Source organism: Bos javanicus, chromosome 2 (genome assembly GCF_032452875.1).
Source record: "Bos javanicus breed banteng chromosome 2, ARS-OSU_banteng_1.0, whole genome shotgun sequence".
Taxonomy (NCBI): Eukaryota; Metazoa; Chordata; class Mammalia; order Artiodactyla; family Bovidae; genus Bos; species Bos javanicus.
In genome coordinates this window covers 17,693,132-17,707,454 of record NC_083869.1, presented here as the reverse complement: position 1 = coordinate 17,707,454, position 14,323 = coordinate 17,693,132, and the positions used below count along the sequence as shown (strand labels likewise).

At 42.6% G+C, this 14,323-nt stretch overlaps 1 protein-coding gene and 1 long non-coding RNA gene across 4 annotated transcripts in view; one reads left to right on the top strand and one right to left on the bottom strand.

Moving 5' to 3' along the window:
• The window catches only part of SESTD1 (SEC14 and spectrin domain containing 1), a 151,066-nt gene extending 141,620 nt beyond the window's left edge, over window positions 1–9,446 (bottom strand). Inside the window, exon 1 of one of the 3 annotated variants that reach the window (XM_061434098.1) lies at window positions 9,362–9,446. The gene's annotated coding sequence lies outside the window, so the exon portion shown is untranslated. Of the gene's footprint in view, window positions 1–8,615; window positions 8,703–8,958; window positions 9,042–9,361 lie in introns of those variants that run through there. The other 2 variants (XM_061434084.1, XM_061434092.1) reach the window with 2 other exon arrangements.
• LOC133257742 (uncharacterized) overlaps window positions 7,662–14,323 on the top strand; it is a 28,304-nt gene continuing 21,642 nt past the window's right edge. The window contains exons 1-2 of the long non-coding RNA XR_009739683.1: window positions 7,662–7,838; window positions 8,127–8,389. This is a non-coding gene — a long non-coding RNA (uncharacterized LOC133257742). The remainder of the gene's footprint in view (window positions 7,839–8,126; window positions 8,390–14,323) is intronic.

Here is a 14,323-nt window from a genome sequence, read left to right as displayed (position 1 = left end):
TGACACAAATGCACTTATTCACAAAACAGAAACAGACCCCAGCTACTGATACTTCTCAATGCAGGGCTCCAGGCAGCCATCGTTATCAATCTCAGCAGGCCCGTGAAATAAAACCTATTTGTCATATTGATTTGTTTGCCTTGATAAGTTCCTCCATGAATTTCACATATATTTATTACATTTACTCCTACTTTGTTCTGAAAGGATTAATGAAACTTACAGGAATACATGAACTATAAAAAATTCATAGATATAAAATAATAGAAAAGAATAAGGAAAACACCAAAAATGATGCCAGGAAAAAAGTTGAAAAAATATACAGCATAAAATCTATAAGGCTGCTCTGGGGTAGGCTACAAATCTGGTCTGGCTTTCTAACAGCCATCACCTAAGGGACAATCCAGTCCACAGTTCAGGAGATAAACAGAAAAGCACTCAGAAAGGGAACTATTCTTGGTACTAAGATCAAACAGTAATTTTTGCAAAGCAAAGAGAAAACTATACAGAGAAAGAACACGATATACAACTATCAGTTTTCAAGGGTTGGGGTGTTTCTTACAGTATCCATTAGAATCTATGACATCTCACCAAAGCTCACTGCAGCGTAACTGATTTTACAAGGAGCAGATACAAGCTTTAAGAACTCTGTGTCCTTTTGCTTGGTTTCCTCCTTCACTGCCTCCCTGACTAAATATAAACTCTTTGAAGACAAGAACCATGTTCGGTAACTCTTACACAGCCCACAATGCTTCGTATTCTGCAAAATAGCAAGCATTCAGTAACAGTGAGATTTACCAAGCGCAATTCAAGCCCACTCTGAAAAATTCTCTAATCTAAACATAGGAATTCCCACTCTTACCAAATAGAATAAAAATGATATCTGAAGCCTTAAGAGATAATCTCTAAAACCTTCTATACTATTACTGAATCACAATTTATTTGTGATGTTCCAACATCATTTTTCTTTTGCATATCCCTGGCACAAGGCTTGCAGAAATGCCAAATCAATATCACTGAATCTATCAAATAAAATGGCAACTCCTATAAAAGGAAAGACATTACTATCTTTCAAGAATATAATCAATAGCTCTTTACAAACCAGCTGAGAAAGGCAGGTTCATATTTTAAATGACTCTGCAAGTCCTCTAGCAGACAATGAATTATAATGCAAATTCTCTCTACTTCTTTCCAAGAACCTGGAGCTTCTGTAAATGCCAAACTGCCAGGGAACTGTACTTCCCAACTCTTCCATACATGCATCCATGCATAAATACAGACACACATGCCGCTATCAAACAGCGGTTATCTTTTCCTTTGCAACTACTCCCTACCCCCTCTTCTTTACCTGGTCAAATTGGAAATGAATGAAGCCTAATAAATTATTTAGGTAAAGCGATTATGAGCAACGCAAGTATTATAAAACTTAAATTACTATTCTTAAGCAGAGGCATTAGGACACATTAACAATTCTGTTTGTATTAATGGAAATCATTAATAAATAAGTAGTTTCATCCTACACTGGCCTCGCTTTTTAATACATCCAGTATTTCAGTTTGCAGAAAGTTCCTCATTTGGTATTCCCTGTATGCAGGGGAACACCCTACCACCCCAGAAGGAAATAGCTGTAATGAGTGAAGGAACGTGGACAGGACTGGGGGTAGGGGTTGGGGAGTCCACCAAGTGGACTTCAGAAAGTCTAATCCCTGTGCCTTTGTTTCTTCACCTATAAAACTTGAGAAATGACAGTAATCTCTATAGGATTATTGGGAGGATTAAATATTATTTGTAATCTATTTAGTAAACTGTAAGCCCTTGTGGCTCAGAGGGTCAAGAATCCGCCTGCAATGCAGGAGACCTGGGTTTGATCCCTGGGTTGGGAAGATCCCCTGGAGAAGGGAAAGGCTACCCACTCCAGTATTCTGGCCTGCAGAATTCCATGGACTCCATGGGGTTGCAAAGAGTTGGACATGACTGAGCGACTTTCACTTTAGTAAACTGTATGTAAAACAGGTCCTCAGTAAGTGTCCAGGTAAGGAAACAGAAGCTTAGCAGGTGCCTTGTCCAAGGTCAATGCCTAGTCAGTGTGATATACAGGCTAAATTTAGGGACCAAGGCTCTAATTTAGGGACTAAGGTTCTTGTCACTACATCAAGCAGTCTTAAAATAGCAGAACCCAACACTTCATGTTCATCACTGTTGGGCATTCATTACATGCAAAGAAAAAACTAACCAGTTGTACATCTATTAGATGCCAAGCACTATCTTAACCTCTTTCCTCATGACCACCCTGCAAAGTAGGTACATTCATCCAATTTCACTGAGAGAAATTAATTTATCAAAGTCACATGTGATAATACAAAATTAATCCAGGTCTATTTAGTCTACTAGTTTCTCCTACTATCCTGCCTCAAAAGCATACAAGTATTTAGAAATAACTGTCTACCAAATTTAAATTCTAAATGGCCTGGAAATTTTTATAGATCTTTCCAATGTATTAGTGGAAATTGTCTCTAACACCACCATCTATTCTCCTTAAATTTATCTGTATTAGGCTAAAACAATTTATAATAACCACAGTGACAAATTTACATTTGTGTAGCATGCTATAGGTTAGCATTATAAATTTTTTCATTCTTATTGGATTCAACCACTGAAATTTTTCACATATTAGCTCACATCTCATTTAATACTTCTAAGATTTCTGTGATATAGGGATTATCACCATTTTACAGATAAACAAGTTTTAAAAAGGTAAGTTGCTTAGGCTATACAATTACTAACAGCAGGACTCTGCCTTGGATCTTTCTAAGAGAAAAGCACACACTCCTGCACGCAATGATTCACGTAATCATTTGCGTGTGCTTTTGTCAATTTACTCATCAGAGGTGGGGAAGGGGTGGGTTGGGGGGAAGGACTTCTTTAACCAAAAATGGAACAGAAAATAAGGGCCAAAACCTGATAAAACAATAAAAACAGAAAAATATCACAGAAAGGTTGCCCTAGAGCTCTCTTCCCTCCCTGCAAGACTGTTAGGTGATTGTCAATAAATGTTTATAGGGCAAATATTCCAGAGCAGAGAGGAAAAAAAAGTTTCCCAATTTATGCTCAGAGACTAGCTTAATCTTGATACCAAATGAGTCAAGAAAAGCAAACTAAAACTGAAACATAAATATTATGTTTACCTTTTGTGATCGCATATGCAAAGGTCTTTAATAGGTTGAATGAAAAACTATGTGTAGTATGATCTCTTTTGTATAAGAAAAACCACTGAATATACGTGCATGTACTAAGTACGGCTGGGTACGTAAATATGTATTTGTACATACAAATACTCATCTCTCACGCTAGTAAAGTAATGCTCAAAATTCTCCAAGCCAGGCTTCAGCAATACGTGAACTTCCAGATGTTCAAGCTGGTTTTAGACAAGGCAGAGGAACCAGAGACCAAATTGCCAACATCCTCTGGACCATGGAAAAAGCAAGAGAGTTCCAGAAAAACATCTATTTCTGCTTTATTGATTATGCCAAAGCCTTTGACTGTGTGGATCACAATAAACTGTGGAAAATTCTGAAAGACATGGGAATACCAGACCACCTGACCTGCCTCTTGAGAACCTGTATGCAGGACAGGAAGCAACAGTTAGAACTGAACGTGGAACAACAGACTGATTCCAAATAGGAAAAGGAGTACGTCAAGGCTGAATATTGTCACCCTACTTATTTAACTTATATGCAGAGTACATCATGAGAAACGAAATATCAATAACCTCAGATATGCAGATGACACCATCCTTATGGCAGAAAGTGAAGAGGAACAAAAAAGCATCTTGATGAAGGTGAAAGAGGAGAGTGAAAAAGTTGGCTTAAAGCTCAACATTCAGAAAACAAAGATCATGGCATCCGGTCCCATCACTTCATGGGAAATAGATGGGAAAACAGTGGAAACAGTGTCAGACTTTATTCTTCTGGGCTCCAAAATCACTGCAGATGGTGACTGCAGCCATGAAATTTAAAGACACTTGCTTCCTGGAAGCAAAGTTATGACCAACCTAGATAGCATATTCAAAAGCAGAGACATTACTTTGCCAACAAAGGTCCATCTAGTCAAGGCTATGCTTTTTCCAGTAGTCATGTATGGATGTGAAAGCTGGACTGTGAAGAAAGCTGAGCACCGAAGAATTGATGCTTTTGAACTGTGGTGTTGGAGAAGACTCTTGAGAGTCCCTTGGACTGCAAGGAGATCCAACCAGTCCATCCTAAAGGAGATCAGTCCTGGGTGTTCTTTGGAAGGAATGATGCTAAAGCTGAAACTCCAATACTTTGGCCACCTCATGAGAAGAGTTGACTCATTGGAAAAGACTCGGATGCTGGGAGGGATTGGGGGCAGGAGGAGAAGGGGAAGACAGAGGATGAGATGGCTGGATGGCATCACCGACTCAATGGACAAGAGTTTGGGTGAACTCCGGGAGTTGGTGATGGACAGGGAGGCCTGGCATGCTGCGATTCATGGGGTCGCAAAGAGTCGGACACGACTGAGCGACCGAACTGAAACACATAAATGCAAACGTGTACATTTGGAAACATAAACCCCAAACTGCTAACAAGGTGACCTGTGACAGTAGTCGTCTTTGGGGTGAAGGAAGGGATGTGGACAAATAGTGAAGTGACATTTTTGCCTTTTACTCTACATGTGCTTAGTTGCTCAGTCATGTCCGACTCTTTGTGACCGCATGGACTGACTATAGCCCGCCAGGCTCCTCTGTCCGTGAGGATTCTCCAGGCAAGATTACTGGAGTGGGTTACCATGCCTACCTCCAGGGGATTCTCCCCATCCAGGAATTGAACCCAGGTCTCCCACACTGCAGGTGGATTGTTTACCATCTGAGCCACCAGGAAAGGCCTTTACTCTATACCCCTGTATATTATTTGAATTTTTTATAATTAACATGTATCATATTTGACAATTAAAATATACAAATGAAAAGCAGGACCTGATAGCCATTTGACGTACCTCCTCTAGCTATCACAGTCAAAACTAATTATTTTATTCACTCACTGTGCATTCATTTATCTAACACACAGGCAAGGTATAACCCTATGTGTGGGCACTGAGCATTTGTGCCAGCCTCCAGATACCTGCAGCCAATTTTTTTCAACCTGCAGCATTGAACATTTACTTTCTTCCATCAGATAGTGCTGTTTTAAGTCAAGTTTTAATTATCATTTATTATTTTTCAGGTCATACGCGAGGGATAAGAAATTCTTTAGAATTTGTACTGCCTTTATTCTAAGAATGACTTTTATTGGATTTGATTTGGGGGGGGCAAGTGGAAAAAATACATTTGTATTCATTCATCCAACAAAGGTTAGAGTCCTTCTTACATGTCTGGGCACAATGGTAGACAATGGATAAGCAAAGACAAATAAGTAACACATGGCCTCTACCTACCCTCTAGGGAGACAAGAATTTCAGAGTACGTAACACATAAAAACTGAAGTACACACCTTAGTAATCCTACACTTCAAAGTGAATCTGGCAAACTGCCCTGTTCAAAAACAAAAATTAATTTCAGTGTAACCTTGAAATAACTTGATGTTTATGAAAACTGTGAAATTATTCAATTACTCTATGGTTAAAGGGTATAAATTAGTGGGAAAATACAGAACATGGAAGCTCCAGGGGAACAGAAAGTGCAATGTCTCAGTGAACAAGTTCTAGGTTTAGCAGTGCCACTAAGAAGCTGTTTTTAGGTTTGTTTCCCCAAAGAAAATATGGAAATGATATCTACCTTATAAGGATAGGAGAAATCAAAGAATTTATTTGAAAAAGCATAACAAAATCTGGAGAACATGAGGCAGTGTGGACGCAACACCTGCTTTTTGTTGTTTGGTTTCATTGGTTTATTTATTTTACCCCTACTCTTGTCGATGATTAACCAAGCAAAGCTGCAAACACAATTTAACTTCTGTATGCCTCATAAAGTGGAAAGAATGCAGGAAGCAGAGTCAGAAGATCTGAGTATACATTCAGACCTTGACTCTTACTAACTCCATAAGATTAAAAAATGAACAAATTATTTAACCTCTTTAAACCTCAGTGTCCCAGCAGCAAAATAGGAGTAAACCTATTTAACTGGGTTATTTCAAAGACTAAACGAGAAAAATACATGTGAAAACATAAACTGAAAAATTATAAATCAAACATTTTTTCCAAAGATATATAAATGGCCAATAAGAATTTAAAGATGCTCAACATTATTAGCCATTACAGAAATGCAAACAAAAACCATAAGATACCACCTCCACACACTGGAATAGCTATCATCAAAAAGACAACAAGGCTGGAGAAAGTGTAACACTCATACTTTAATGATGAGAATGTACAATGAAGTCACTACAGAAAATAATTCGGCAGTTCCTCAAATAGTTAGAGTTACCTTAGAACCAAGCAACTCCACATCTAACTATATACTCAAGATCACTGAAAACATAAGTCCACACAAAAACCTATAAATGAACAGTCACAGCAGCATTACTCATAATAGCCAAAAAGTGGAAACAACCTAAATTTCCATCAACTGATGAACAGATAAACAAAATGTGGCATATCCATACAGTGGAATATTACTGAGCCATAAAAAGGAGGTATCTTAATACATGCGTAATATGCATGAACTCCGGAAACACTACACTTAGTGAAAGACACAAAAGGCCACGTATTATGTGATTCCATTTATAGGAAATGTCCTAAATCAGCAAATCCACCGAGACAGAAAGTAGACCGGTGCCTGCCAAGTGTCAATGAGGGGGAATGGGAGTGGCAGTTAATGGTATGAGGGTTTTCCTGTTAGGATGTTGAAAATGCTCGTTGATTAGTGATGATGTTTGCACTCCCTTATGAATAAACTAAAACCACTGAATTGTACATGTTAAAAGGGTGAATTCTACAGTATACGAGTTCTATTTTAATAAAACTATTGTAGAAATTTAAGTTTCTCCTACTTTTTGATAGTAAAGACATTACTTTTTTCAGGAGATTATTCCTGTTGCTTGTAACAGCTATGAAAGCTCTTTGAACTTAGATGTTACACAGATAAATGGTATTTTTAGTAAAGTGAAACTACTAATTATGTCAGAAAAACTTTCTACAGATCAGATTAATTTGGCATTAGCTTATTTCTTCAAAAGAAAATCCTTATTAGTATCATTGTTTTTAGGGAGTAGAGACAAGTGTGAAGGAATCTTTATAGAGTACATTTTAAAAAATAGGTCAAAATGTAGTATTTTGTTTTTAAATTAGTGGACATTTAGTTTTCAGATATACCCATCAATCAACTAAAACCTAAGTAGATGGAACTTCGCAAGCTTTATCTACCTGTTTCCATGTTCTGCATTCTGCTGTCATATTTCTAGGTCCATCACCAGCTCCTTCCAACACAGAGATCAAAATGCTTGGTAAATTCTTTAAATGCAGTCAATTCATTCCCTAATGCTGGGGAATTTACAGAGTAGGCCCAATTTTTAAGGTTAAATTTAGTCTAGCTTGTTTGACTAAATATACAACAAAATGATTTCCTGGAATTTGGAATATAAAAACAATCTATAGAGCTGGGTAATGCTTTCTAAGTCCTTTGGGTATTTTTTCACGAATTTGGTCACGGGGTAAAGACAGTCACTAACTTTTGGCCACACAAAGTATTATGTATAAAAGCTTCCTGGTTCTAGAACAAAGAAGTATTTTATTGCTCAAAGCAAAAGGAAGATATTTTCCTTCCATTTAGTATTGTTATACTAAAATAGCATACCAATGAAACCAGCTAGGTAACAGCAGGACCCAAGGTATGTAAACAAAGATAAATTGTTCTTTACTTTGTATTCTTTCTTTGGGGGTAAAAAAAAAAAAAGTTTCTTACAACTAAGAAAATAAGGTTCATCAAGCCAAAGTAAACCATACAGGTTAATATTTCCCAATATGGGGGTATTTTTGAGCGGTGATCTCAATTTGAGGGTTTGCCAACCTATGCTAGCATACACGGTGGGTTTACTTGGTACAGACAAAACGTGAAGAGACGGAAGACCTGTCAAACAGCTGTATCGAGTTACTCAACAGCATTTCCAACTTCTCAGGTGATGTCTGTTTAAGAAAGATGTCAAAGCACCAAGAGGAGAACCACGGGGGAGTCGCAGCAGCTGCCATGTCCAAATGGTGCATCGCGGGGTGAAATGCCACAGAAACCCTCAAGAGCCTGCCAGACTGCGGTTCCTTTCCAATACAAGTCTACCTCACATATAAAAATAAATACCATCCAGATATCCCTGCCAACCCGCTCTCCCTTCCTTTTGTGACTCCTGCAAAGGCTGGAGGGATGTTACCGGCCAGCATACCCGGGGTAAGCCAAGCCCCCACGCCCCAAGAGAGCCGTCCAGAAGGCTCCTGCAGCCCGGGGGTCTCTGGCCGGCGTCCCCCACCCGCCGGCCAGGGCCGGTCACCGGCCACACAAAGGAGCCAGCCGCGGGCGCTGGACGCGGGGACTCGCCCCGGAGCCGGCCGCCACATCTGGTCCCCGCACGCCGGGCGGACCGGACCCGCCGGAAAATAATGATTAACGCCCGTACCTGTTGCACGTTTCGGGTCCCTTTCACCCAGAAATGAACAAGGGCGCCCGGGAGGCGAGACGCGGGCCGCCCAGGCTCGGCGGGCCGCGGCCGCACCCGGCAGGCGGCGCGGAGGCAAGGGCTGCCCGCGGGACTCCCACCTCGGGCGCTTTGTCTGCGGTGGCGGCGGGGGCTGCGGCGGGGGCGACGGGGCGGGGGCCCCCCTCCCGCAGTCGCGCGGCCGCGCGGGGGTTAGAAAGCTGGGCCCACCGCCGCCTCCACCCGCCCACGATCCCCGCCTGGCCCCGGGGCCTGCGCGGTCCTCCCGCCCAGGCAGCCCGGGCCGCGCGGCGGCCACACTCACCTGGCTGGCGCTGGGGGCCGGCGGCTCCGGGGCGGTGGGAAGGACGCGGGGACGCGAGTGAGGCGCGGGCGGAGGCGGAGGGCGAGGCGGGAGGAAGGCGGGCTGGGGGCGGAGCGGGCCCGGGCGGCGGTGGCTCCGGTCACCCGTGGCAAATGCGTCCCGGCCCCTCTGCGCGTCAGGCCAGGGGCTGCGGCGCGGGCGGCCTGGCGAGACCTCCCGGAACCCTCGGCCCGACCCGAGTCCGCGCTGCCCAGCGCGCGCCCGGGGAGCGGCGGCGCGGCGACCCCGCCCGGCACGGGAAGGGGGCGGGGCTGGCAGTCCCGCTGGGGCTGGGGCTGGGGGGGTTGGGGGCTGGGCGAGGAGTGGGCCTCCCCCGCCACCAGGCCCACCCGGTGATCCTTACCAGGCGCGGAGCTCCAGCCTCCCAAGCCCACAGGCACCGCGGGGTGGTGGAAGGAGGACTGGGCCTAGAGTCGGGAAGCCTGGGCTTAAGGAAGGACACCCCCACGACCACTTGACGCCTCGCAAGTCATTTGTTGTCTCTGCCCTCATACGGAAATATGAATATGGTATCCAAGATTTTCAAAATTCTGACACTGTCATCCTAGGTTTGTTGGGATTCCTTTAGTTCCAAGTACTCACTGCCAGGAGACGACTCTCCCACACAAGAGGTGTGTGATGTAGCTGAAGGGTAAGGCAGTTGGAGGGAATGGGTTGTAGTGAGAAAGGGCTGGATTCAGGGTATTTGGTTTTCTTTGGGGAGCTTTCCTTTGGGCAGTCCAGAATTTATCCACAAATGGCCCTCTGACAATGGCTGCCTGCCCATCTTTACCATCCCTAGTTATTTTTCTCCAAATGTAATGACTTCAGAGTCCTTGTTCTTCCAGTTTTCTTGCGCAAATTGTTTTTATGTCATTTCCTGAATTCAGTTCAAAAGAGTCATCAGCTAATACAAGCTCAGGGCAGCCATGTGGTCCCAATCTCAGGCCTTACTTATTACTCACTGTGCCACTCACTTCAGTATCACCTAATTCCACTGGGGTGAAAAAAAGTACCATTCCAACAACTAGGCAACTAAATCTCTCTACTAATGTTCTCTGCTTGAAAGTCCCAAGGATTAATATTTCCTCTTACTTCTGTGACTGATAATCTGTCTCCATGACTTTAGCCTCTTTGCCACCCTTTAGGTCAAGCCTTGTCAACTGTTTCTGCTTCTAGTCCTAAGGACCACTAGGAATGCTTCAAAAACACAGAACTTCCCGCTTTAAAGTCTTTCAGAGGCTTGTCACGTGGATAATCAGGTTCAAGCACTTACTGTGATATCCAAGGTCATTTATGATCTGATCCCCAGACCTTTTCAACTCCAGCTTTAATTCCCACCACATCTCACGTTCAGGCTCCATTTTTGTGCCTTTGTATGCTTTCCTCCATCTGAAATTCATCCCTCATTTAACCAGTGAATGTCTACTGTGCTTCAGGATAATAAAGATAGTGCGTCTTTTCCTCTTAGAGTCTTCCCTGACATCCTGTCCTTTTTCCACAACCACATCCTCACCTGACACACTTATACTGAAGTACTCTTTCCTTTCTGCTTTCATGGAAATTTTGATCTATTCTCTACAATAATCCTTAGCGCTTTCTATTTTTCCTATTGCTTTGATTGGTGGTCTTTTCTTACTAGACTGGGAATTCCTTAAAAGGGTAGAGATTTTTGTCTAGTTCATTTTTGGCTCCTGGACATGGCGCAATACTCAGCACTAGGAAGGTTCTCTTTAAATATTTGTTCAAGTACTGATGTCACTATTCATTCTGATAAATACATGTTGAGCATCTACTCAACAAGAGGGAAATACAGTGCAATCCACAGTCCCTGCCTTCCTTACTTAACCTTCCACAGTATTCTTTCCTTTACCATATGGCATTCTCTGTTTATCATTTCAAACCCTCTCCCACTACCACTAGCATTCTTTGCTTGTTTTAATAAAGCAGGATCATGCCAAACAATCTATTATAGTAAGTCACCAAACATCCCTGCCCTTCCTCTTTCCATACCCACTAGTTCCACAACAGTGAGGACCCAGTTTTTAGATAAAGGACAACTATTGCAACAGGAAACACATTGGACTATAAACGCTGGTGTTTGGGTGCTATATTTTCCAATGACAACAGATTGAACATAGTTCAATCACTTAAATCCACTAGGCCTCCCCTCTGGAGTTCCTTTGGCTCTATTCGTTTTTAGTATTTTGTTAAGGTAAACATACCCTTCTTTATATATCTATAAAGTGAAGGGACAGCCAGATCCTTGCAAAGCAGCTATGCAGCACATGCTTGAACTCTGAGTGACAGGGAACCACTCCTACCTCACAATAGTGTTCATCCTTGAACAGCCCTGCCAGTCCCTACTTTGAAATGTGTCTCCCTGTAAACTTGGTAGGTAACAATGGAATTAGTAGAAAACACCACTGGATTTAAACTCTGAAGTAGTGTGGTCAAGTCCTAGTTCTATAACTTCCATCTGTATGACCTTGGACAAGCACAAAACAGCTCCAAGTATTAGTTTGCTTGACTTTAAAAGAGGAAAATAATAACATGTTAAATCATTAGCATTAATAGGAATACAATTGAATTAAAACATCCAGAGAATGTAAATGTAGTACTTAGGTGTACTGAGTACAGAAGAGTCCAATTCCCCTTCCATACATAGCCTTTTATACCGCCTAAGTCAGCAAACAGGGTGTGCCTTCTCACACAGCCTTGACGCACATGCCCTTTGCATCTCCTCCACACACTCACCTCTAAACATACCCTAGTGCCTCTTAAAAGGTGGCATCTAGAACCGAGTCCAGCCTTCCAGGTATAAAGAGAAAAGAGAGAAATACAACTTTATACATTCATATGATGATGTTTCCAAATTCAGCTTGATATCACATTTATATTTTTCTACCAACCCGTGCTATTCATAAATATCATGTTCTTTTTTGCCAACTAAAAACAAAAACTCAAACCTTTTCTAGGACTTTAACACATACATACGTATTTAAGAATACTCCTCAAAACTGAATTTGTGCAATTTGTTTTTGGAAACTGAGCGTGCACTTTTGCATGTATTCATCTTAAATATCACTTTGGAAGTTATGTATCAGGATCCCCTGCCAAACAGAGAATAATGTGAAATAAAAATAACATTTGAAAGGCATTCAGGACTGGAGGGGCAGGGAGAATCCCCAAAGCACTTTAAGCAACTTGTTCCTAAATTCCTAATTTCTCCCCTACAACTTAATTATAAATTATATAACTTCTCCCCTAAAATTATATAACTTCTCACATTCATTTTGCTTCATTATAAGCTAGTATTTTATGTGCATATGTTTCCCAAACATCATTCTCTGGAACTTCTGAAGAACTCATTGAGATAAGGTAGACCTACACTGAAGCTCAGCTGAGTCAGGTAATTGCTGAACACTCATTGCCTCAAAATAGGCTTCTTGGAGAAACTGCTCCACCCTCAGGCCCTGTTGAAGGGATGGCCCCAGGCAGTACTCTTTCCTGCCCTGTAATCCCTGAATCACTGTGGATTACCCCTGGGAGGGTACCTGACCTGTAAACAGTCAATGCACACTCATTCAAAATGACCTGGGAAAAATCTCAATCCAAAAAACCAGTCCAGTCAGACAATCAACTGGGGAAGCTGGATCCAAAAAGAGGCAGAGAGGGTGGCCACATGTGAGAAGGGCACTGACACATCTCCAGTGAACAGAAGATAACATAAGCCAATGACTACGCAGAAACCACCCATTCGCACATCCGTTCGCTCATGTGCACAAGGAATATTTATCAAGAGTTTCCTATTTTAGGTGCTGGGAATACTGTATGTAGGGAGAAAATACACAAAAATTCTGCAAGGATTATGCGTTTTGGTGGATGGGACAAGCAATAAAAAAAAATTAATATACCAAACACTGTATTCCTGCTAAGCTAAGTCGCTTCAGTCATGTCCAACTCTGTGCAACCCCATAGACGCCAGCCCACCAGGCTCCCCTGTCCCTGGGATCCTCCAGGCAAGAATACTAGAGTGGGTTGCCATTTCCTTCTCCAATGCATGAAAGTGAAAGTGAAGTCACTCAGTCGTGTCCGACTCTTAGGGACCCCATGGACTGCAGCCTACCAGGCTCCTCCGTCCATGGGATTTTCCAGGCAAGAGTACTGGAGTGGGTTGCCATTGCCTTTTCCAAACACTGTATTAGAAGGTGGCAAATGTTGGATAAACATTATGCAGGGGAGAGAACTAGAAAGTGCCAGAGGCTGGGGTGCAACTTTCTATCACAGGAATAGAGAAAGTCTCAGTTGAAGGTTCAGTTCAGTTCAGTTCAGCTCAGTCGCTCATTCGTATCCGACTCTTTGCCACCCCATGAATCGCAGCACGCCAGGCCTCCCTGTCCATCACCAACTCCCGGAGTTCACTCAAACTCACGTCCATCAAGCCAGTGATGCCATCCAGCCATCTTATCCTCTGTTGTCCCCTTCTCCTCCTGCCCCCAATCCCTCCCAGCATCAGAGTCTTTTCCAATAAGTCAACTCTTTGCATGAGGTGGCCAAAGTACTGGAGTTTCAGCTTTAGCATCATTCCTTCAAAGAACACCCGGGGCTGATCTCCTTTAGAATGGACTGGTTGGATCTCCTTGCAGTCCAAGGGACTCTCAGGAGTCTTCTCCTGGAGCTAAGGCTTGAAGAAGTGAGGCGCTGAGCCCTTAGTAAAGAAGCTGGGGGAGTCAACAGGTAGTATGCTAATCAGGAAGCAGACACCAAGTGCAGGGCAAAACTAGGCAAGCCAGAGAGCAGGGCATTCAAAATCTTCTTGTTGTTCTGTCACTAAGTCATGTTTGACTCTTTGCAACCCCATGGACTCCAGCAGGCCAGGCTTCCCTGTCCTTCAATAACTCCCAGAGTTTGCTCAAACTCATGTCCATTGAGTTAGTGATGTCTTCCAACCATCTTATCATCTGTTGCCCCCTCCTCCTCCTGCTCTCAGTCTTTCTCAGCTTCATGGTCTTTTCCATTGAGTCTGCTCTTTGTATCAAGTGGTCAAAGTATTGGAGCTTCAGTATCAGACCTTACAATAAATATCAGGGTTGATTTCCTTTATGATAGACTGCTGTCCAAGGGACTCTCAAGAGTCTTCTCCAGCACCACAATCAAAAGCATTAATTCTTTGTCAGTCAGCGTTCTTTATGGTTCAACTCATGTATATGACTACTGGAAAAACCATAGCTTTGACTATATGGACCTTTGTGGGCAAAGTGATGTCTCTAGGTTTGCCTAGAGACCCTAGCTAGGTTTGCCATAGCTTTCCTTTCAAGGAGCA